Source organism: Herpailurus yagouaroundi, unplaced genomic scaffold (genome assembly GCF_014898765.1).
Source record: "Herpailurus yagouaroundi ecotype Mexico unplaced genomic scaffold, PumYag 187, whole genome shotgun sequence".
Lineage (NCBI taxonomy): Eukaryota > Metazoa > Chordata > Mammalia > Carnivora > Felidae > Herpailurus > Herpailurus yagouaroundi.
In genome coordinates, this window is record NW_024412418.1 from 27,901,098 (window position 1) to 27,926,176 (window position 25,079).

General features: G+C 38.7%; 1 long non-coding RNA gene across 2 annotated transcripts in view; it reads right to left on the bottom strand.

Moving 5' to 3' along the window:
* LOC121043647 (uncharacterized) overlaps positions 1 to 25,079 on the bottom strand; it is a 229,153-nt gene that overhangs the window by 160,600 nt on the left and 43,474 nt on the right. For both annotated transcript variants that reach the window (XR_005796957.1, XR_005796956.1), the window contains exon 2: positions 17,964 to 18,040. This is a non-coding gene — a long non-coding RNA (uncharacterized LOC121043647). The remainder of the gene's footprint in view (positions 1 to 17,963; positions 18,041 to 25,079) is intronic.

Sequence of the window (25,079 nt, forward strand, 5' to 3'; positions counted from 1 at the left end):
ATAAAACTGTAAAAGATAATTTCTCTTCCTAAAGAGAATCCTAAGCAAATTGCACAGAATGCCCTAGGACTAACATAGCAAGGGACACACACAAGACAATAAGCAAAATCTAGAAAACTGACGGAAAAATAATTTTCTTAACCACTTTAGTGAATGAATGGATTCCATCAATTTTTCAGGGCAGAAGAATGAATCGGAATTAAAATTATTACCTTATTGTATATGTTATAGTTCTGAATGTATGAATATTTATAAGTTAACTCTCCAGGAACCAACGTAGTGTCTTCAGTCTAGAGTGGGAGTTAAGCCAATCATTAGGAAAGCCTGAGCTGAAGAATCTTTACATTTACGTGGATCATGCAGAATCCCTTTCAATTCTGCAGCTAAACGTTTAATGCCAGAGTAGGCAGATCTGGGGGGTATAATTCTGAAATGAAATCTACCGTCCTGCCAGATTTCCTGTGTGCATGTGTCTCTTATTTCATGAGCATGAAGGTGTAAAACAACATGTAGAATTGGATAATTCATTAGCAATAAAGCGATTTTTATCCTTTCCAATTCCAAGAGATTGATGTTCAAGATAAAAGCACAGTTGTGGCAGACCTAAACAATGGATATAAAAAAATAAGGAATATAAAACTGGGGGTGGAAAGATGTGGAGAAAAACAATATTAATTTCTTTTTTTCTAGGATAAAGTAATTGTGTGCAAAATTTTAACCATAAGCTTCCAAAAATGATGAATATAATCATGTGCTTTCAGGGAAGTGAGGCCAGATGCATCGATAGAGTTTAGAAGTTCCCCTTATTTTATAATGAATACTGTGATTTGTTTATATAATACTATTTTGGCATAAGAGTTTTAACTCTATCCTTTGAAATATCTGTGAGTACTACATAGAGGTGTAATAAATTTGGGGAGGTCCATGTAGATTTTAATGATTTCTATTCTGTCTTTATTTTGCCAAAAAATTTCAGAGGTAAGTTTCTTTGTTTTACAATTTTTTTTTAAGTTTAGTTATTTGATTTTGAGAGAGACAGAGAGAGTGTGAGTTGGGAGGGGCAGAGAGAGAGGGAGAGAGAGAATCCCAAGCAGGTTCCACACTGCTAGCACAGGGCCCAACACAGAGATCGAACTCACGAAACTATGAGATCATGACCTGAGCTGATACCAAGAGTCAGACACTTACCCGACTCAGCCACCCAGGGGCCCCAAGTTTCTTTTTTTTTAAATAAATCTTGAGATGCAGAATTTGAGATCACTAGTCTAAGTAGAAAGTGAGGCCAATTAGTTAAAATTTTACTGAAATGGAGAACATTCATAAGGCAAGACCATTTCCATGCTCCTTTGAAAAAAGTGTTTCATTGAGTGGTTGCCAAAATTTTGTACGATATGAAAAAGAAAAGCACTGAAACACGTACTTTCTGTGATTCTTTTACATCAAGGTAATTTTAACAAAAGTACTTTTCTCAATATGATGAATTAATGAAGGAAAGACCACTTCAAATTGACTTATATCATTGAATAGCCTTCATATTTCCATGTTCCCACTGCCTGAGTTTCTCAAGCTAGTGTCCAAACACCCCACAAGACGCAGGATACACGAAGCAAAAACAAAACCATGAAATATACCTGAAGAATACATTCTTCTGGAAAATTTCATGACAGTTAATTTTATATTAAAACAAGATATATTTTAAAGGAAAATGAAAAATCTACATAATCTTCTGAAATAGAATTCTAGACTTCAAAGGACAACTGCGGCGTGGATGGGGCAACTCAAATCACATCCCAGAGAATGGTAGCCTAGAGCAATGACACAGGAGGACTTGAGAGGCATAATGTCTCTTTCTGCCACTGCCAAACAGAGAAAATAAAAACAATGTTCCTATTTAGGAAAGATTATATATTAAAGATGAAAGGAAAACTGCTGTTTTCGGTGTCTTTAACATGCAGTTGAAGTAAAAACGAGAAGTATCTTCTAAACTTGTTCCAACTAAGAGTGTTTCTCTAAGCCCCCCATTTATAGACATTATGGAGAAGTCCCTGCTCCCAGGAGTCCTGAGATTACACATTTACTTTTCTCTACAAAAAAAAAAAAATTTTTTTGGACAGAACATTTAAGATACATGACCTTAGATTACATGATCTTCAAGGATAAGGAATCTGATTTCTCTGTATGGTCCCAGAGCCCACATGGTGTCTGAGCTCAACAAATGTTTAATTACAGTGAATTTTCTTCACTTCTCTCTATTTAAATATCGCAAAACCCAAAAATACATAAATCCATTTGCAAACTTTTCACAAAAGCTCACACAGAGATCTGGTATTCAAATGATTTTCTTTCTTACTGGCTTTTTCTAAATGTTTTATTTATTTTTGAGGGAGAGTAAGAGAGCAAGCAAGGGGCAGAGAGAGAGTGGGAAGGGTTGGGGGCAGAAGATCTGAAGTGGGCTCTATACTGACAACAGAGAGCCTGATGTGGGGCTCGAACTCATGAATGGTGAGATCATGCATGACCTGAGCTGAAGTCCAATGCTCAACTGACTGAGCCACCCAGGCACCCCTCTTATTGGCTTATTGGCTTTTTCAAAACTGAATGTTCTTCAAAACTTTGCCCCTTTGCGAAGCAGCTACAGTGGCCTGAAGTAGTTGAGGGTTTCTTGATGGCCCCAGAATTTCCTTGTCAGAGAGGCTCTGGGGTGGCAATCAGGTGACACAGGAAATGCAAAACTTAGAAGAGCAAGCCCTTCATTCTATTCTGTTTCTTTGGACGATTCCACTATAAATGTAAATTTTTAGTACTTTGTATGTAGCAATACTGAAGACTTTTTCTAATAATTAACTAGAAAAGCTGGGAATTTAGAAGAAAATCACTATGAAGAAGGAAGCCTCAGAATAAGAACTTATTTTTTCTAAAATATTCAAACTATTAAAATCAAAATAACACACTAATTATAATTAGTAACATTAACACTTCAAATAAAAACTAAGTAAGGTAAAATATTTTTCTTTTAATTTAAAGTAAACCTTACTAGTTTTTAAAAATAAAACTATTCACAATTATAGCATTTATTTTCTTGTTGCCAATGTAACGAATACATATATGTGATTGCATGTGCATTGTTTATATATATATATATATGCAAATTTAAGAGTGATGTGAACTCCTTAGTACTGTAAAATGATCTTTAGTTTCCATGTACAATGTTTTTCAATACTGTGCTAGGTTGTAAGTAATCATAAATTGGAATACAAACAGAAGCAAAAGAAAAATGGACATTCAGCACTACCATGAAACTGTACTTACGCATGCAAGAACTGTCTACATTCATCCTATCTTAGAAAAGTAATATGACATATTAATTAATTTGTATTTTCTCTTAAACAAGCATTTCTGCACCTCAAATCATCCTTGCCCTCCAAAACAATGTGTTCTTAATGGAAGCAGTGGCACAAGGTATGTATCTACACAGTAGGAATGCTATTATCTTATTCCAAGGACATAAGGCAACTGATTTTTTTAAAATTCCACAGGATCTGGATAAGGTTATTCACAAGTGTCTGGCATATGAACACCTCTTGCAATACTCTAAGGGTGTCTGTAAATTTTCTTTCACTGGATATTGGAGTCCTACTGAACAGAATGATATTCTTTTTTAACCAGTTCTTCCTTCACATTGAAGACTTTCTAGAATTCCTAAAACCTACCAACTCAATGACAGAGGCATCTCCAATCATTTGTGCAACCATATAGACTCCCACAGATTTCCTAAAGACTCCCACACTTGGTTTTACAGTCTGCATTGAAAAACGTTATCTCCTACAGTGAGTCAAGTTAGAGCTAAGAACTATCAAAATTTAGACACTACCATCAAGTGACTTAACTGAAACTGAAGCCAGTAGACAAAGTATTTAAGTTATAACTCGATGAATGTCAGAAATAGTTAATGCTTTTGCACAGTAAAGGAGATACCAGCGATCAGTGGTGGACATGATTCCCTCTGACCAAGCAGAACTTCATTTTCAGGGGGATTACAAAGCACCAACGGTTCATTAATCATTATTAGTATTGTTGCTTTCACTCATTAATAGATGTTGACTACCGTGAAGTCATGTAGATCCAGGAAGGCAAGCACATGGAATCTATATACCACAACTCTCCCATGGGACATGTGACAAACTATTTAGTCCACATGTTAAGTCTTCAATGCCTTTACAAGAAACACTACCTCAGGTCTAGGCATTCTGGAATCACTACAATGTGAATGAAGAGCAACAGCACCACGGGCTTTATTCCCTGGCAGAAAGAGACTGACTGCAATGTATCTGACAGGTATGAATTTAATTACCCAGTCTACTCTAAGGACCTATTTCGGAAAGGTTATTTACATCAAAATTACTGAGGTAACATGTGCTCCTGCTCCAAGTAAGGTGGAGTAAGCATGCCCCATCATATTACTCACACTGACTGTAATTATAAAGTGTGTACAGAATGCATGGAGCAGCTCTTTGAGGACTCTGAAAAGGTAATGGTAGCAGGAGGACCGAGAAAGATCAGCATTTAAAGGGCGATTGAACCATGAGGCGGTTTACCATTTTTTTCCCTCTTTGGTATATCCTCAACCTAGACTCAACAGAGCCTTAAACATGGACATGGGCAACAATATGGGTAGTGAGAGCTCCATAAGGAACCCTCTGTGAGCTGGAACAGGGTTTCTTCATGCTGGTGGGAAAGGAGGTATACAGGTGGAGGTGGGGGTGGGGGTGAGGATCCCATATTTGTTTGTTTATTTTCTCATCTTCTAGGGTCTCCCAACTCCCAAGCAATCCTGAAGTAATCTTGGTGACAACAGGGCCCACAAGACTAAATCTTTAAGGAAAGGGGAATTTTCTCTCTGACTGGAGGTCCTAAGGGGATGGGACAAGCCCCCATTCCTATCTTCCTGCTGTTTGGTCCTGAACGAGGGCATAGCCATGGAAAGTGTATAGCGTGAGTAAGGTAAATAAAGCCCAGATTTCTAGCCAGAGGACAGAGAAAGGAAGCCCAGAGAAACAGAAAGGACTGGAGAGATCACTGAGAGGGAGGAGTTCAGGAAAGCACCTCATAGAGCTGTGAGATGTGCATGGGTGGATTGGATACTAAATAGCATGCCAAAGATGTTAAGAGTTGAATTACAGGATAGATCACTACCAAGATCCCAACTAGTTGCTGGATGGTGCATACATGAGACAGATCACAATAATATTGTTGCAGGATTTTTTTTTTACCTCAGTACCTGGGGTTGGTTGTCTCACCACTTTGAAGAATGAAGAGGGGGACACAAAATAAAATGAGCAGCAGGCAAAAGTTTATTAGAGTATAAGATCAGAAAGTAAGAGTAGTATGAAAGCTCTCTTTACAGAGAGGGGGTATTCGAAAGTGAATACCCCCAACAATAGGCAAAGGACTTTGTTTTATAGGGTTTTGGTCGCCTGCTCCCTTCCCCCTTGTTCCTTCTCAGGTTTTATTCTTACTGGCTTGATAGCTCTAGGTGCTGGGTTGTCCTGATTGGCTCGATTCCATTGTGTGAGGGATCACACTATGGTCATACTGTCCTTCATATAACATAACTTTTATGCTTTCTCTATTTTAGTTAGGTATTGTGATGGTCAACCTCCTGAGGGAAATCTGAGGGGAGTGGGTGGTGACTGTTACATTCCTAAGAGGAACCTTATGCTGGAGGGAGTTTGCTCAAATGCTCCCAACATTGTTTTAAAATATGTGTTTTTCAGGGCTCCTGGGGAGGATCAGTTGGTTGAGCTTCCAAGTTTGGCTCAGGTCATAATCTCACAGTTCATGGGTTGGAGCCCCTCGACGGGCTCTGCCCTGACAGCTCAGAACCTGGAGCCTGCTTCAGATTCTGTATCTACCTCTCTCTCTTTCTCTCTCTCTCTCTCTTTCTCTGCCCGCACCCAGCTTGTGCGCTCTCTCTCGCTCTCTCTCTCTCTCTCTCTCAAAAATAAATAAACATTTAAAAAAATATATGTGTTTTTCCCCACTCAGGGACCTCAGGTCCTAACCTTTTCCCCTCTGCCTATTTTATCCTATCATAATATTACTAAAGCTTTGAAAATATAAACGACATTGACTCACAGAAAGCTGATTAGAACTTGTAGCCTTAATCCAACTGGGTCAATTACCTGCTAAAACAAAAATATCCACATTGCTCATAGGATATAAACATAAACCTGAGTTCCATATACATATATTTAAAATGTCCAAGATACAACTCAAAATCACTTGCCATACCAAGAGCAATGAAAATGACATTTCACATGGAAAAGACAATAGACACCAATGTCTTGATGACAGCAATATTGAAATTACTACAGAGACTTTAAAGTCGCTTTTATTAAAAAATTCTCTAAGAAGTAAAGGTAAAGGTTTTGAAATAGAAAAGAAAGAGAATAGAAAATACCAGCAATAAAAATTGGGTGTAAAAAGCCAAATGAAGGGCACCCAGGTGGTTCAGTTGGTTGGTCGACTGACTTCAGCTCAGGTCATGATCCCACGGTCCCTGAGTTCCAGCCCCACATCTGGCTTACTGCTTCAGATCCTCTGTTCCCCTCCCCCTTCTCTCTCTGCCCCATCCCCACTCTGGCATGCTCTCTGTATCTCTTTTTCAAAAATAAATATTTTTTAATAACACCAAATAAAAATTTTAGAATACTAAATACAATAACTGAAATTAAAAAAAAACTCATTCAGTAGTCTCAGTAGCAGAATGGAGATTACAGAGGAAACAGTGAGCTTGAAGATAGATAAATGGAAATTGTGCAATCTGAACAACAAGGTGAAAAAAAAACAGTGAAAAAAATTTTAAAAGACTCAGGAACCTGTGAGAAAGTAACAGAAGATTTAACATCCATGCTATTGGAGTCCCAGGAGACTACAGAGTGTAGAAAAACAGACTTTAGATTTTAAGGAATAATTTGTGAAAACTGCCCAAATTTGGCCATAGACAAGAAAAAAAAAAAAAAAAAAAAAGCTCAGCAAATCCAAACAGGGAAGGCAAAAACAAAACTCCATGTCCAGACACACAGCAATCAAACTGCTAAAAACCAAAGACAGAGAAAAAAAGTGTTTTAAAGTCACCAGATGAATGACATACTATGTAAAGAGCAGTGGTGATTTTTTCCCCACAGGATACATTTGGCAAAGTCTAGAGCCAGGTTTAGTCACGACAGAGGGAGAGGTGCTACTGACATCTAGTGGGTAAAGGCAAGGTATGCTACTAAACTCCTTGCAATACACAGGACTGTCTCCCAAAACAAAGAAGAGTTGGGCCCCAAATATCAATAATACTAAAGTTGAGAAACGCTGCTTACAGGGGAAAACCTATTCAAATGACTCAGAATTTCTTATCAGAGTCCATGGAGGCCATAAGGGAGTAAAACAACTTTAAATGCAAAGAACTGTCAACCTAGAATCTATATACAGTGAAACATCCACCATAAGTGAAGATGAAATAAAGATATTCCCAAATGAAAAAATAATAAGACTTGTCCCAGCAGACCTGCTCTTAAAAAGCTGTGTTGAAATATGTATCAAATATACTAATGACAAATTTAAATGTGATATTCAAGATGTTCAAATTGGAAGACAGAAGGAAAGAAAGGAAAGAAGGAAGGAAGGAAGGAAGGAAGGAAGGAAGGAAGGAAGGCAGGAAGGAAGGAAGGAAGGGGATATAGACAAATGAAATAGGGAAAAAATAGGAAATCTAATGCTGAATAAAAGAAGTCAGTCTCAAAGGTTACATATCATATAATTACATTTTTATTATATTCTTGAGCTAACAAAACTCTGCCAGAGAGCACCTCGGTCACGGTCTAGAGTTAAAGTTGGCAGGCAAGTGCATAGCACAAGGACATCTGGAAAGGAGATGGCATTTTCCTGTATCCTGATAGTGGTTGTAGTTATACAAATCTATATATGTAGTGAAATTTCGAGAACTATACACCCCAAAAGATCACTTTTACTGTATATAAATTTCTAAAAATATAAAATTTAAAACTCTTGAAAAAGAAGATAATATAATCTATAGTAATGTATTGAAAGCACATCTTTTTAGTCAGGAGAAATTTTTGTTCCAAATTTGTGAATCAGTCCACAGAGATATTGCCTAACTACTGCAAATGCCTCCAGGGCTTAAATATTTTTTTTAAACTGTTATAATTAACAAAAAAATAACATTAATATTAACAACATGAATATGGAAACAAATGAAAATGAAAACAGGACAGTCCAAACCTTCTGGGATATAGCAAAGGCAGTCCTAAGAAAAAAATACATTGCAATCCAGGCCGATCTTAAGAAACAAGAAAAAGCCCAAATACAAAATCTAACAGCACACCTACAGGAACTAGAAGCAGAACAGCAAAGACACCCCAAGGCCAGCAAAAGAAGAGAAATAATAAAGATTAGAGCATAAATAAACAATATAGAATAAAAAAAAGCAGTAGAACAGATAAATGAAACTAAGAGATGGTTTTTGAAAAACTAAACACAATTGATAAACCCCTGGCCAGACTTCTCAAAAAGAAAAGAGAGAGGACCCAAATAGATAAAATCACAAATGAAACTGGACTTATCACAACCAATCCCTCAGAAATACAAACAACTATCAGAGAATACTATGAAAAATTATATGCCAACAAACTGGACAACCTGGAAGAAATGGACAAATTCCTAGACACCCACACATTACCAAAACTCAAACAGGAAAAAATAGAAAATTTTAACAGACCCATAACTAGTGAAGAAATTGAATCAGTTATCAAAAATCTCCCAACAAATGAGAGTCCTGGGCCAGATGACTTCCCAGGGGAATTCTACTAGACGTTTAAAGCAGAGTTAATACCTATCCTTCTCAAGCTGTTCCAAAAAATAGAAATGGAAGGAAAGCTTCCAGACTCATTCTATGAAGCCAGCATTACCTTGATTCCCAAACCAGAGACCTCATTAAAAAGGAGAATTACAGGCCAATATCCCTGATGAACATGGGTGCAAAAATTCTCAACAAGATACTAGCAAATCAAATTCAACAGCATATAAAAATAATTATTCACCATGATCAAGTGGGATTCATCCCTGAGTTGAAGGGCTGCTTCAATATTTGAAAATCAATCAATGTGATATATCACATTAATAAAAGAAAGGATAAGAACCATATGATCCTGTCAATAGATACAGAAGAAGCATTTGACAAAATACAGCATCCTTTCTTAATAAAAGCCCTTAAGAAAGCTGGGAGAGAAGGAACATTACTAAACATCATAAAAGCCATACATGAAAAGCCCACAGCTAATATCATCCTCAATGCGGAAAAGCTGAGAGCTTTCCCCCTGAGCTCAGGAACACAACAGGGATGTCCACTCTCACCACTGTTGTTTAACATAGTGTTGGAAGTCCTTGCAACAGCAATCAGACAACAAAATGAAATAAAAGGCATCAAAATTGGCAAAGAAGAAGTCAAATTTTCACTTTTCGCAGACAACGTGATCATCTACATGGAAAACCCGAAAGACTCCACCAAAAGGCTGCTAGAACTGATACATGAATTAAGCGAAGTTGCAGCGTACAAAATCAATGTACAGAAATCCGTTGCATTTCTATACAGCAATAATGAAGCAACAGAAAGAGAAATCAATCAATTGATCCCATTTATAATTGCACCAAGAACCATAAAATACATAAGAATAAACCTAACCAAAGATATAAAAGATCTGTATGTTGAAAACTATAGAAAACTTATGAAGTAAATTGAAGAAGACACAAAGAAATGGAAAAACCTTCCATGCTCATGGGTTGGAAGAATAAATATTGTTAAAATGTTAATACTACCCGAAGCAATCACATTCAATGCAATCCCAATCAAAACTGCACCAGCATCCTCAAAGCTAGAACAAGCAATCCTAAATTTGTATGGAACCACAAAAGACCCTGAATAGCCAAAGTAATATTGAAAAAGAGGGGTGCCTGAGTGGCTCAGTTGATTAAGTGTCCGACTTCGGCTCAGGTCATAATCTCATGGTTCGTAAGTTCAAGCTCTGAATCAGGCTCTGGGCTGAGAGCTCAGAGCCTGGAGCCTGCTTCAGATTCTGTGTCTCCCTCTGTCTGCCCCTCCACTGCTTGCACTTTGTCTCTTGCATTGTCTCAAAAATAAATAAATATTTTTAAAAAAAATTTTTTAAAGAAAAAGAAAACCAAAGTGGGATGCATCACAATCCCAGACTTTAGCTTCTACTACAAAGTTGTAATCATCAAGACAGTATGGTATTAGCACAAAAACAGACACACAGACCAGTGATATAGAATAGAGAACCCAGAATTGGACCCACAAATGTAAGTCCAACTAATCTTTGACAAAGCAGGAAAGAATATCCAATGGAAAAAAGACAGTCTTGTTAACAAATGGTGCTGGGACAGAAACATTCAGAAGAATGAAACTAGACCACTTTCTTACACCATTCACAAAAATAGACTCAAAATGGATGAAGGACCGGAATGTGAGACAGGAAACCATCACAACCCTAGAGGAGAAAGCAGGAAAAAAACCTCTCTGACCTCAGCTGCAGTAATTTCTTGCTCAACACATCTCCAAAGGCAAAGGAATTAAAAGCCAAAATGAACTGTTGGAATCTCATCAAGATAAAAAGCTTCTGCACTGCAAAGGAAACAATCAACAAAACTAAAAGGCAACCAACAGAATGGGAAAAGATATTTGCAAATGACATATCAGAAAAGGGTTAGTATCCAAAATCTATAAAAAAACTTACCAAACTCAACACCTGATAAACAACTAATCCAGTGAAGAAATGGGCAGAAAACAAGAATAGACACTTTTCCAAAGAAGACACCCAGATGGCCAACAGACACATGAGAGGATGCTCAATGTCACTCCTTATCAGGGAAATACAAATCAAAGCCACACTGAGATACCACCTCATGCCAGTCAGAGTGGCTAAAATGAACAAATCAGGAGACTATAGATGCTGGAGAGGATGTGGAGAAACGGGAACACTCTTGCACTGTTGGTGGGAATGCAAATTGGTACAGCCGCTCTAGACAACAGTGTGGAGGTTCCTCAAAAAATTAAAAATAGAACTACCCTATGGCCCAGCAATAGCACCACTAGGAATATATCTAAGGGATACAGGAGTGCTGATGCATAGGAGCAAGTGTACCCAATGTTTATAGCAGTGCTTTCAACAATAGCCGAATTATGGAAAGAGCCTAAATGCCTATCAATTGATAAATGGATAAAGAGGTTTTCATATGTTTTCAATCATATATGGAACTTGAGAAACTCAACAGAAGACCATGGGGGAAGAGAAGGAAAAAAAATAGTTACAAACAGAGAGGGAGGGAGGAAAACAAGAAGAGACTCTTGAATACAGAGAACAAACTGAGGGTTGATGGGGAGGGGGGAGAGGGAAAAATGGGTAATGGGCATTGATCAGGGCACTTGTTGGGATGAGCACTGGGCGTTATACGTAAAGCGATAAACCACTGGAATCTACCCCCAAAACAAAGAGTACACTATACACACTGTAAGTTAGCCAATTTGACAATAAATTATATTTTAAAAAAGAATAAAAATTGTTGTAGCATTGACGTGGATGACCAGCACTTTGTGAGTTTTCTTATTTGCTGACATGTGAGCCAAACTAGCACATTAGACATGAAAACTAAGACTATTTCTGTATATTCACTGGACTCTCCAAACTTAAAAGTTTTTCAAAAGCACTATTCCTAGTTTAGAAAAAAAAATATGGCAAAACACAGAAAGAACCATGTAGGCATTCAAACTCTTTGATGCTATAAATCTACTCATAAGATTTCTTCATAAGGTGCCATATATAGACTAAATGTGTTCCATCCCCAAATTCATATATTGAAATTGAATCCCCAAGTGATGGTATTTGGAGGTGGGGCCTTTCAGGGGGTTATTAGGTCATGAGGGTGGAGCCCTCAAGAATGGGATCATGGCCCTATAACAAAAGCCCCAGAGAGCTCTCTCAATCCCATCTGCCATGTGAGGACACAGCAACAAGGCAGCTGCCTATGAACCAAGAAGCAGGTTCTCAAAAGACACTGAATCTGCCAATGCCTTGATCCTGGACTTCCCAGCCTCCATAACTGCGAGAAAGAAATTTCTGTTGTTTATAACCCTCCCAGTCTATGGTATTTTTTGAAAGCACTGTATGTATTAATTGATTAACTGACAGAAGGAAGGGGAGAGGGAGGGAGGAAAGAAAACAAAAAGACACATAAATATCCCATAAAAAAGTAAAAGTTGATATGCTAAGTCAACAGAGTGTAATATAACATAATCTTTCATAATTATCAAGTCTCTTAAGACACAGGAGAAAGTTTATTAAAATTTCAAAATCAGAAATGCTGTCAACATAATGACTACAACTATTTAAAATATGCACATGTATGTTGAATACAAATCAAATTTCTTCTGTGAAAGTGAGACTGTCATCAGGAGAGCAAAATTATGGAAGCTTTTTTCTTCTTTTTGAAAATATTATTCAATTTTCTATACTTCTAACTTCAATGATAAAGGAAAGCACTTCAGTTTAGAGTATATATGGCTAACTAATTTATAAACTTGCATACACAAAGATATTTTCTTTGATGATTAAAATAGTTTACTTTAAAATAAATCTTTGGGGTGCCTGGGTGGATCAGCTGGGTAAGCACCGACTTCAGTTCAGGTCATGATCTCTCAGTTCTGGGTTTGAGCCCCATGTCAGGCTCTGTACTGACAGTTCAGAGCCTGGAGCCTGCCTAGGATTCTGTGTCTCCCTCTCTCTCTGGCCCTCCCTGCTCATGCTCGGTCTCTCTCTCAAAAATAAATAAACGTAAGTTTTTAAAAATAAATCCTTAAAAACAAGTGCCTTAGTAGTATACAAATAGGCGAGTCGTTTTTAGTAAAAAGAAAATAAATTTAAATAGTATAAGTTATATATAATTGACTTAGTTTAAAAAACATTTGCCCATGATAGGTTACAGTCAATAGCATGTTTGACAGCAAGATAAAGTAGGCAGTAAAAGGCTAGCTAGCCTTAATAAATGAATAACATTCAAGTTTAGCTACTTTTACTCAAGATCTATCTCAATAGACTATAAATGTATAGAAAAATCAAAGAATATGCATTTCTAAGGTTTTGGGAAGTGACTTTTATACATGTGAAAGTAGAAAGTGATATATACAGATTAGCCAAACTTTGTGATATAAAAAGATTAAAATATACAGCAGACAAGACTGCAATTAAATATATGTGTATTCATGAAGAAGGAACATGAGAACTCAATGGAAACTCAGAATCCTCTCTATATATCCAGTTATACTCAATCTCTCTACTTCTCTCCCCCCCCCCATGCTCTCTCTCTCTCTCTCTTGTTATTATGTGTTAATCATGTGTATTGCCAGAAGCTGTATTAGTCATGCAAACCAAAAAGTGGTAAAGCTTTAGGCCTAAAATAGAAACAGCCTCACAGTCTGAACCTGATTATACACAGCCCAGTGACACAGCTGAACACTGGGGCACTTCAGGTCACCTAGAATACACCCCCTCCGTAGTTGAGGAAGCTGAAACCAAAGGAGGGGTTTAAAAAAAATCATTTTTTTATTTAAAAAATATCAATTTTATAACAAACACTCTGAGATATTATATTCTCCATTTCTCAAATGAGGATAGTGAGGCTCAATTTATCACGATTCCCAAGATCACTTGCTCATAAGAGAATGAAACTGGCTCTCTTCCTCCTAATTATTTCATTGTTCTTTCCCTCTTTCTCTTTCTTTGTCTCGGTCTCCTTCTCCCCCTTTTGGTTCTCCTGCTTTACATAAAAATGATGAAGATATGAAAAACCAAATCCATTTAAAGGAATAAAATAATATTGCCATTCAAGCTTCAATTTCCATCAGGTATTTGTTACCAGAATCCCCCAAAATACCAGAATGTGATACCTGGGTTTCTACTGGACAAAACCAAAAAGGCAGCCGTATATTACAACTATGGTAAACAATGGAGCAGTGAAAATGGCAAGGAGCCATAGGATGTAGGCCACAACATAGTCATTCTGTGGAAAAAACCTATCCAACTGCGCAACATACTCATATTTGGAGATAGGAGGCAAAATGAAAGGTATAAACTATACTTAAAGTCAAAGAGAATCATTTCTATTCCCATATTCCCTCCTATCTTGGCAGCTGCGTGAAGCTGCTGAATGTGCAACATATCCTGGCTGTACACGATTGAGACCTCCATAGCAGGTGCAGCACAGATCTGCTATTCGTTATCTGTTCATTATTTTGTTTAATGCTCATTTATTTATTTTGAGAGAGAGAGAAAGCACACGAGCTGGGGAGGGGCAAAAAGATAAGGAGAAAGAGAATCTCAATTAGGCTCCATGCCAAGGCTCAATCCCACAACCGAGAGATCATGACCTGTGCTGAAATCAAGATTCAGATGCATAACCGACTGAGCCACCCAGATGCTGCCTTATCTATTCATTATTGAACAAAATGTAAATAAAAGATGGAGAAATAATTTTAAATACACTAATGATCAAAATATTCTAATCATTTATTTTATTCTTAACATACTGTTTGGGAAATGGTGCCTTTGTTGTTGGCACAGGTCAATAAAATGTCATAATTAAATTATGTACTCCAATATCTGATTAATTAAAACCAAAGCACTCAAATGACCAGAGAGTCCAACCAGTTGTAGTCCGTCATTTTATTATGTACCACAATGGCCAGATGCATAATGCATTGATACCCAAAATAGCAACCTTCAAATCAATGATGAATATTAGACTTTTTTCCTTTTTAGATTTTTGTCTCTCAATCCCCATATGCCTAGGGATTATGTCTCTATTCACTTCCTTATCAAGGATGTGTTTCTTGGGTGCTTCTAAGTTTGTTTTGGTAAACTTTACAGTTAAATTTATATCATTTTATTCATTCATAAGGGGGTATATGTCAATGAAATTTCCAAAATATGCCTTTGTAAAGATTTTTAGTGTGGTCTTTTATCAGTTGAGAGAGTTTGAGATACCTTTAATACCAAAAAAAAAAACCCACAACTTCGATAAGAATTGTCAATTACATTGATACTTATCAATGAAATATTTTTTTTTTAGTTAGTAGAAGTGACTATTTTGGGTGCACAATCATCTTTATGTGACTTTTTAAGGTAAAGAACAAGAGATCTTCAGAGTCTCATGGAAATTTAAGAATTTATTTACCTATACAAAACTGAAACTTTAACAAATAATGACTTAACATAACAGGTGTTTGATCTCAAACTTCCAGCCTCAAAAACTGTGAGAAAGGCATTTTTGTCATAGTTAACTTCTCACTATTGTTTCTGAGCTACCCAGTCTAGGGTATTTTGTTATATCAGCCAAAATAGACTAAGAATGCTGGTCCTGAGAAGTTGGGGTGGTTTTGTAAGGTTCTTCCTCTCTGAACTTCCCTGATAGATCACCTCCTCTGGGTTAAATGGTTCCTTTCCTGTTTCTGACCAGATATAGTGCTACTGGTTTTAATGAGCAGAGTTATGTCCTTGAGGGACTGGAGCCAGGAGAGATGTCCATAATACCTAAGAGCTGGGAGTCTGAGATGGAAGGCAGAGCAGAGAATTCTTCTTGGTTCAGTATCCCTCCAAGAGTTAACTACAGAGGGCCTGGTTTCAGGGGAATGGATACCTCAACCTTTACAGCCACCTCAACAAACAAATTCCCTGACACCCTCAATTCAGCGGCAAAGTTCTCTCATAATTTATTTAACAAGTTAACATGCATTAATGACCATTTTGAAAACTCAAAAATGTTGAAAGCTTCAGGGACAGTAAAGTTGAATTCACTGTAATGATGTAACTTCTGAAACTTAGACCCCTTTAGCAGGAACCTTGAAAATCTCCTTTAATGAAAACCCACAGCTATATATACATGATATCCAGAAAGAAACACATTTTTTTCTCAGCCTTAGGGATCATGTGCTTGAATTCCCTTGGAAGTGCACTTAAATTAGCTGGACTACTCATGATAAGAATATATCATGGTTCACTATACAGCTAGACCTACTGTAGATCACTAAAGTTAATATGTAGAATAAAAATGTATCCAATCTATGCAACAGGTATGGGTTGGTCTGAAAAGCATCCATGCTAAAGGACTAAAGGGATAATATATTTCTGATCATTTGCTCCAGTACCTATGACTGACAGCTTTAATTATGCTATTACAAAAATTGTCTCTTGGGGGACTAATGAGATTTTTGTTCTGCAGTTTCATCTGATACAAGTATTTGCAAATTTTGAGAAGTAAATTAGCTTTCTTTTCAATTTTTCTAGCTGGCTGATTTAGAGTTATAACAAAGTGCAATGAAATACAAGAAACTTTTTGCCAAGGCCAGCTCCACTGATAATAAAAAAATTCCGTCATTGTAGCCAAGGAGTGAATTTTGCACCCTAACTGGCATGAAGTGGATTTTCATTAAGTGTGTATTTCTGTGTGTGTATGTGCACGTGAACACATTTCTTCATTCATTCTACTTTTTACCCATCTTCTTCTTGATTGCTGCCTTCAGAGGCTGACTTGCATGAGCTACATCAATAGCTTTTAGTACCTTCTGGCTTCCACTTGGATTTACCCAAAGGGTACCCCTGAGCAGTTTTCAAAGAGTAAGATCATGGTACTGCTTCCACTAGCTAGCTCCTTTCAAGTAATTTGTGTATCTTAATGAAAGATCTTTTCTCCTATCACAATGAACATCTTATTTGACTCTGTCCATGGTCTTGCAACAATTTCTTCCAATTGTCCCTTTAGGCCTGGGTTGGGGAGATAGTAAACAGTCATACACTTTGTGATCTTTATGATGCAGGAAGTCTGGAAATTTCTTTCCTGCCACCTAAGTAGCAGCAGGAAGGAGGAACAAAGGAAAAACAGTGCCTTCTCCTGACAAGTTTCCAGATATCAGTGGGAAATAGAACACAAGATGGCAGCACCTAAGAATAAAAAAGTTGCTTCCTGCTGAAGGATTCATTATAGAAAGGGGATAAATGATTATCAAGAGGACTACCAGGAAAACATCTACTCTGAGCAGGAGATTGCCCATCACCAGATATCATAAAGGTTCTGGCTGTCAGACAAGTAGAAATTTCTCCACATAGGAGTTTCCAGTAGCTTTTTGTGAATTTTATGATTCTGAACATTGACCCAAAGAAATAAGCATCAATAACATTTTGCCCTTCTAAACTAATCTGAGCGTTTTATTGCTTCTTTGTTAATTAGCTATCTTTTTATAATCATGCATAGTATTTGTTTCACTTCCATACCTAATAGTTATACTCATCCCAGTGAATTCAGCTTCTTTGGATTCATATCTCACATAATTTAATACAGTAGAGATTCCCAAATTCATATAAAAAAGTGTTCTCCTAATTGATTCCTGGGTAATACCCAGGAGTCCAACCAATATTTCATCACTGCAAGAAGCAAGAATGGCCCAATTCATCTATAATTGTGTTAAAACCAGGCACCTGATCCACAAGGGTAGGCAGCGCAATGAGTTGGTTAAGAATATTCGATTCAGGGCCATCAGGCAGATTTGGCTCCAGTCTTGACTTTGACAGTTACTGGATATGTGACTCGTTGCAAGTTATTAACACTCAAAAAGCCTCAGTCTCATCACCTATAAATAAGTAAATCTGTATATGGAGACAATACCTACTTAACAGGGTCATTGTACTTATCACATGAAAAAAATGCAAGCCAACTGAGCACAGAACCTGGTACAGGGTAAAAGTTTGACAAATCTGAACTATTGTCATCTACCGGTGATGCCTTAAAGGAAGCCTGAGACTGAGTGAAATGAGGACTCCCATCTTACTTACCAAAGCAGCTCTGCTATTATTCAGTTTCCATTCATTTCTGGCTTTCCGTTAAGATTCCATCTGAAGTGATATTTTCACTATGAAAAAAAATGAAAATCAGTACTTCAAGAAAGTAATAATAATCTACACTCTTTGAGTTTTTATCACATTCTAGGCACTATTCTGAGTGCTTCCTGTGCATTAATTAATTTAATTTTCACAGCAAAACTCTGTGAGAAGTACATTTATCTACACTTTATAGATGACCAAAATGAGACACAAAGATGGGTAATTTGATCAAATCTACCCCCTTAATCACCTGAAGAGCCAGGATTAGAAACCAAGAATACTAGCACCAGAGCCTGCACAATTAGCAGGCTCTATTCTTTCTTTCTGAGTATAAGCCATTCTCTAGCAGCCCCACATGCTTCTTTTTTCCCAGTGTTTTAAAGGGAACAATTATATCATTCACTTTATTACCTAGAACAGGATATGGACTGGCAATTAAAGATTTGAAAATTCAGCAATCCAGGAATAAACTATGGTGGCCAAAATATTTCCAGCAGCCTACATACATGTAAAATACTATGAACTATTCCAGTGAGTAGTCATAAACTTTAAAGTCAGGCAGATTTGGTTAAAATCCAAGGTGTGGCCACAGTAGCTGCATATCCTCTAATAGAACTCTTAAAGTGACCAGCACTCAGCTATTTACTGGCATAAGAATTTAGAGATTGACTGGAAAAAATACCAGAGGCTTTAGAAGCCAAAGCATAAACAATAAAAAGTGTCTACAGACATGGCTAAATGCCTCCCCAAATCACTGGTTTAGCAAACCCCTACCTAATGAGACAAATCCCATTTTCTATTATAAAAGAAGAATATTCCAAATGCTTTTTTTCCTGGTCTTTCTTCCAACTGAAGCTCAGGGATGTAGTCCAGTCTCCGGTCTCCTCTAATCACATATACATCCTAGCTTTTGAATCTTATGTTAATAGTGCAAAAACCAGTAACTACATAGAGTCTATTCTGCAAAGGGTGCCATCAGTAGAAGAGTTCCATCCCTGGTAAGCCACACTGCATATCTAAAGATAGTGCCATGGATCGGTTTTGATGGTGTCTGAAGAGTAAACTGTGGTAACTATGACCAAGTCAGTGCTGTGGTATCTAGACCAGTTCTTCAGTGTCATTTGGGGAATTGTTATTGGCTACATAGTTTCTAGCCTTGGTTTTGTACCATTTAGAGATTCTGACAGCTGGCAGTAAGCTTTTGATATGTCTTCTGCTTGGAGTAGTTATTACCGTTGCTTGTACTTAATAATGTTGACTGATACAGCACCTAATGCTGAATTCAGATGTTTCAGGAAGATTTGACAAATGATTATGAAATACATATAATTTGTTTCCAAGTGGGTGTTCTTGCTCTGTTCTCTACAGAGGCTGGCCAACCCCTTATTGATGTCTACTTATTGGAAGAGAAACGTCATAGATAGGTATTTCATGTTGTATTAGAGAAACAGATTCTACTGATTCTGATAGATAAAGATTGTCTTTAAAGAGAAAAACTAACTTGATAGAAAAAGAAATTGTGCTCTTTGCTATATTTTGTTGTGAATTTTATAAGGTTCCTGTACAATATGGCACTGTTATTCCTGAAAGATGGTAACTAGTCCAGTGCCAAACTCATAAAAGGCTCTGGGGAAAGGCTTCTTAATTTGACTATATGAAGCACAGTATATGAACATTCCCTAAGCATATTTTTACCACTTTCTGAGCAGAATGTTGCTTTGGCTGGTGATTTTAGAATAGGAGCTATTCTGTAGAAAATCACAGAGCATAACTTTTCATTCAGAAACCTACAAATCTGCTTCTTACCACAAGATGCCTTCTGTGGTTCAGAGCTTAGGGAAAGGGGAATGTGAAAGATGCTAGGATGTTAGAAAGAAGACTCATTTATGTCTCTGAAGTTGTGCTTTTAAGCCAGGATCACACACTCCTTAGGGGGCAAGAGAGCATCCAATAACTATCAGCCTTGGGCATCCTATCTTTTTCATGGAAATACACTTAATTATCTCACTTGATCCATACTCTTACTTCTGCTGTCCCACCCAGGGAATTGTGATCTTTTGTGTTTCATGTTTTATTATCAGCTTTGGGTATACTTGGACGTTAGGATTTTCCTTGGCTTTGAATCTCTAAGCTTCTTAGAAATTGATTTGCACTAGTGTGAAGACTTTTTCCTCATCTGGATGCTTCAGATGCCCATCCCTCCTGACTCCATTTTATTCCACTACATCCTGGCACAAATTCAGGGAAAGGATGACTCAGCCTGCTCCAAAAATCAAAAAGGACATCAAGTACCATGCTCATCAATGAGAAAGCCTGCCACTGAAAGAACAAAATCTCCAATTAAAACCAGATAAAACAACACTGGCACTTTCTATCATACCAAATCAGAAGTCTAGAGGTAGGACATGCTAGTGTTGGAGAAGCCTTTCAACATTGTTATCGAAGCTCCAAACTCTTTCTGAATTTTCCCTCTGCCATCCCTGTGCTGGAAATGAATCCCAACATGACAGGGAGATTGCTGCCACAGCTTGGGGCACAACAGCTTTTCAAGCAGAAAAAAGGAAGCATGGGTGAATTGGTGGCAGGGAAGATGATGGAGTAGGAGGACCCTAAGCCCACACCATCCCAAGGATACAACTAGATAACACACACATCAGTGTAAATAACCCAGAAAACAACCCGAAGGATAGCAGAACAAACTCCACAACTAAATTTAGAGGCCACATCAAAGAGGATAGGAAGGGAGGAGACACAGTGGGGAGTTAAACAGACCATGGGACTGTCTGCTGGATGGAGGGACCCACAGGCACAGAGAAGGGAGAGAAAAAGAGGATCACACTGAGGAGGCCACACAAGGAAGATTAATCTCCATAGCATTTGGCTTTGAAAACTAGAGGGGCTGAATTTTGAATTCTGTGAGTTCTTTCAACATTCTTAAAGCTTAGAATGTTAAAAATCAGTGGACTCAGTTCTGGAAGAGTAGGAAGGGCATAGGAAGCTAAGTCCCCACCCTTAAAGAGACAACACAACAAATAGTCTGTGGAGATACAGCATAGAAGAAGCAGTTTGAAAATGTTTGGGGCATATAGGAGGGAGAGTTATTTACTAATCTCAGAGAATGTCCTAGAAGGGACAGAGATCCCTGGGAGACTCTTCCAGGAAAAAAGGAGCTGGCTGGCACCATTTACCTCACCCATCCCCCAACATAAACACATTGCCACCTGCAAAACCCAGCCTGGTGCTGACACTCACTACCTAACTTGCTACGAGTACTGCACTCACCGCCCCTGCCTCAGTGAATTTGCCCTTTCCACTCATACTTGCCTCAGTCCCAGCTCTATGAGCCCCCTCCCTCTGAAGACCTGCATAACCATTATGAACAACAAAACTTCTGACCCACACACTTTCTGAAGCTTCATTCTGGCTGCTGCGGCAGTTGTTGCTGCTGCGGCGGATCCCCTCCCATGGAGGACAGGCATGCACCTTGTTAAAATTGCATGCCTTGCCCATGCACACTTTATGGATCCAGTCAGCTGGCCCTGGTCTCAGCAATGGTGGCACATCCCCTCTCACTAGTGCACAAACTTTGCAGGCACTATGTGACCCATCCCCCCAGCACATTTGGATCTGCCCCGTCCAATATACCCTTGGCCAGAATCCATTCAAACCAGGATCACAAGCCTGGCAGTATGCAAGTAGTGCCAACAGGGGCCAGCACCACCAGTCTAAAGTGACTCCTGTCATGGGGAGAAAAAAAGATAACCATTATACACCAGTTAGTTTGTGGCCTCAGCAGTGGGGTGGGGCAGACAGCTTTTCTGATTATAGGCCCTGCCCACCAATAAAGGGGACAACACAAGGGAAATGTCCTGCAGTTTGGTGCTACTGCATGTCTGGTAAATGATTCATCTGACTCAACTCAAGACCAAGACAGCCCCAGATTGATCCACTAACAATTCAGGAACGAAACAGTTATCACAACAGGCACTACAGATGATGGCAAAGACGGCTCAGACTTTGTGCACACAACACTCATAGGAGACACCCATGAAGTGGTAAGTTTTGGTAAGAAAGAACAGGACAAAACCATAGCAAGAGACTTAAATCAAACAGAGATTAGTGATATGGCTGATAGAAAATTAAAAGTAATGATCATAAAGACATTCCTTGAACTTGAGAAAAGAGTGGAGAACATCAGTAAAGTCCTTAAAAAAGAAACAGAAAAAGAATCAATCAGAGATGAAGAACACAATAAATGAAATTAAAAATATACTAGATGGAATAAAGAGCAGACCAGAGGAAGTAAAAGAACAAATCAGCAACCTGAGGACAGAGTAATGGAAAGTAATCAAGCTGAGCAGGTGAGAGAAAAAAATTATTCAAAATGAGAATAGACTTAGGGAACTCACCAAATCCATCAAGCATAATAATATTTGCATAATAGGGATCATAGAAGAAGAGAGAGAAAAGGGAGCAGAAAATTTATTTAAAGAAATAAAAGCTGAAAACTTCCCAAATCTGGGGAAGGAAGCAGATATTCAGATTGTGTCAGGAGACACAAACCTCCCCAAACAAAATCAGGAGGTCCACACCAAGATACATAGTAATTAAAATGGCAAAAAGTAGTGATAATGAGGGAATTGTAAAAGAAGAAATAGAAAAGAAGACAGTTACATAAAAGGGAAACCTCATAAGGCTATAAGCAGACTTTTTAACAGAAACTTTAAGGCGAGAAGGGAGTGGCATGATATATTCAAAGTGCTGAAAGGGAAAAAAAAGTGCAACCAAGAATACTGTCTCCATCAAGGCTATCACTCAGAATAGAAGGAGGGATAAAGAGTTTCCCAGACAAACAAAGCTAAAGGAATTCATGACCATTAAACCAGCCCTACAAGTAATATTAGAGGACTCTCTCAGTGGAGAGCAAAGACCATAAGTAAGAATAAGAAAAGAAACTAAAAGCAGTAAAAATACGTATATCTTTAAAAGTTAGTCAAGGGACTCACAAAATAAAATGATATAAAGTATGACACCATATACCTAAGATGTGGCAAGGAGAGGAGTAAGCAACCATCAACTCAAGGTAGACTGCTATATAAAGAAGATGTTGCATACAAACTTAATGTTAACCACAAATCAAAATCCAGTAATAGATATGCAAAAAAATAAAGAGAAAAAAACTGCAACTATATCACTAAAGGAAGCCAATGTATCATGGGAGAAGAGAGCAAGGGAAGAAAGTAACAAAACTACAAACACAACACAAAACGGGTAACAAAATGGCAATAAGTACATACCTGTCAATGGTTACTTTGAATGTCAATGGACTAAATGCTCCAATTAAAACACAAAGGGTGGGAGGGAAGATGGCGGCATAGGAGGACGCTGGGCTCACCGTGAGTCCTGCTGATCACTTAGATTCCACCTACACCTGCCTAAATAACCCAGAAAACCGCCAGAGGATTAGCAGAACGGAGTCTCCGGAGCCAAGTGCAGACGAGAGGCCCAAAGAAGAGGGTAGGAAGGACAGCGAGGCGGTGCGCGCTCCACACACTGGCGGGAGGGAGTCGGGGTGGAGGGGCGCTCACCGGCCAAGCAGAGCCCCCGAGTCTGGCTGGCAAAAGCGGAGGGGCCTGACAGACTGTGTTCCGACAGCAAGCGCTACTTAGCGTCTGGGAGGTCATAAGTTAACAGCTCTGCTCGGAAAGCGGGAAGGCTGGAGGACAAAGGGAGGCAATGCTGCTGAGCCCCCGGACGACAGAGCTCAGTTTGGTGGGGAACAAAGGCGCTCGCCAGCGCCATCTTCCCCACCCATCCCCCAGCCAAAATCCCAAAGGGAACCAGTTCCTGCCAGGGAACTTGCTCCCTCCGCGCAAACACCCAAGTCTGTGCTTCTGCGCAGCCAAACCTCCGGCAGCAGATCTGACTTCCTCCTGCTGCCACAGGGCCCCTCCTGAAGTGGATCACCTAAGGAGAAGCGAGCTAAGCCTGCCCCTCCTGCCCCCGTGCACCTTGCCTACCCACCCCAGCTAAGACGCCAGATCCCCAGCATCACAAGCCTGGCAGTGTGCAAGTAGCCCAGACGGGCCACGCCACCCCACAGTGAATCCCGCCCCTAGGAGAGGGGAAGAGAAGGCACACACCAGTCTGACTGTGACCCCAGCGGTGGGCTGGGGGCAGACATCAGGTCGGACTGCGGCCCCGCCCACCAACTCCAGTTATACACCACAGCACAGGGAAGTGCCCTGCAGGTCCTCACCACGCCAGGGACTATCCAAAATGACCAAACGGAAGAATTCCCCTCAGAAGAATCTCCAGGAAATAACAACAGCTAATGAACTGATCAAAAAGGGTTTAAATAATATAACAGAAAGTGAATTTAGAATAATAGTCATAAAATTAATCGCTGGGCTTGAAAACAGTATAGAGGACAGCAGAGAATCTCTTGCTACAGAGATCAAGGGACTAAGGAACAGTCACGAGGAGCAGAAAAGCGCTTTAAACGAAATGCAAAACAAAATGGAAACCACCACGGCTCAGATTGAAGAGGCAGAGGAGAGAATAGGTGAACTAGAAGATAAAATTATGGAAAAAGAGGAAGCTGAGAGAAAGAGAGATAAAAAGAATCCAGGAGTATGAGGAGAAAATTAGAGAACTAAGTGATACACTAAAAAGAAATAATATACGCATAATTGGTATCCCAGAGGAGGAAGAGAGAATGAAAGGTGCTGAAGGGGTACTTGAAGAAATAACAGCTGAGAACTTCCCTGAAGTGGGGAAGGAAAAAGGCATTGAAATCCAAGAGGCACAGAGAACTCCCTTCAGACGTAACTTGAATCGATCTTCTGCACGACATATCATAGTGAAACTGGCAAAATACAAGGATAAAGAGAAAATTCTGAAAGCAGCAAGGGATAAACGTGCCCTCACATATAAAGGGAGACCTATAAGACTCGTGACTGATCTCTCTTTTGAAACTTGGCAGGCCAGAAAGAATTGGCACGAGATCTTCAGTGTGCTAAACAGAAAAAATATGCAGCCGAGAATCCTTTATCCAGCAAGTCTGTC